Here is a 1,260-nt window from a genome sequence, read left to right as displayed (position 1 = left end):
AGATTGGATCTTTATATTATAGCGGTGAGATGGTTCGATAATCATCTTACAGCGTGTTTCTTGCATGTATAGTATAGTATGGGAGATGGGAGCGGTATATATGGGAGGCAGGTCTAGAAAGAGGTGAGAAGGGCTCTATAGAGGTTATATTGTATAAGAGATATTTGAGATTGATATCGATAGTTTAGCATGTGGATCTATATTGTGCAATTGATGCTATGAGTATTTTTATCTTTCAGATCGAGGGTTCTATTGGAGCGCGATAGGGGTATATGTATATATAGAGGGTAATTGTATATCTACAGAGGGGAGTGAGGGATAGATGAGAGGGAATAGGGAGCGAGAGAGGGGAATTATGTATGAGTATAGAGGGGCAGTGATATATATAGGTATATTGAGAGAGAGCGTGAGATTGGAGAGAGAGATTTGATATGTAGAGAGCGCATTTTATATGGCTAGAGAGAGTTGATATGAGAGATCATCGTTGATAGGGAGCAGATATAGGTTCTATGTCGCTCTATACTTTGAGAGGGAGAGAGAGCGGGATATGGGAGAGCTGAGATTTTCTCTTGATATCAGCAGAGTGAGACTTGACTAGACGATATGGTAGACCTGTATCTATATGCTTTTAGAATGGATATATGAGATTTATATTTAATACGCTCGTTTCGGGACTGTCTTCGATTATTTTCTACCATGTTAGATCGTCGATTTGATCTTTATTCTTCATAGATATTTTATATTTCGCTTCTCCGTTGATATTATATCTCTACTGTTCTCTTTATATCCTAGCTTTTCTATTTCGATATAGAGGTGGATATTTATAGATAGAGTGTGCTAGGTCGTCTCTTATAGCACTCCCTTCTATGCGCGATCTATATACGTAGATAACAAGACAGTAGAACCATAGTTATCCCGTAAATTCTTGAGCATATCGTATCATATCTCACCTCATCTACTATCATACATAGCTTCTATACTCTCTCCCTCGAGTATTAGCATACCAAAGCAAGTACAGAATCATGTGTCATTCGTGCATAATATCGTCAGTAATATACCAGTACCTCATGTGGCAGCCCACGCCACGATAGGCCTATAGTAGTTTTATATTAGGCGGTAAAATACTTCAAGCTTTCCCCCCTGTGACAAACTTAATGGCCGGTCTGTAATATATACATTGTTAGTATTAACAATGACATCATTTTTGGTTTGTTCTACATTGTGTTCGAGGAGGCGGCGTCTCGTTTTTATCTCAATGTC

The sequence above is a fragment of the Penaeus monodon genome, chromosome 27 (assembly GCF_015228065.2).
Source record: "Penaeus monodon isolate SGIC_2016 chromosome 27, NSTDA_Pmon_1, whole genome shotgun sequence".
NCBI lineage: Eukaryota > Metazoa > Arthropoda > Malacostraca > Decapoda > Penaeidae > Penaeus > Penaeus monodon.
Note: the sequence above shows the minus strand (reverse complement) of the source record.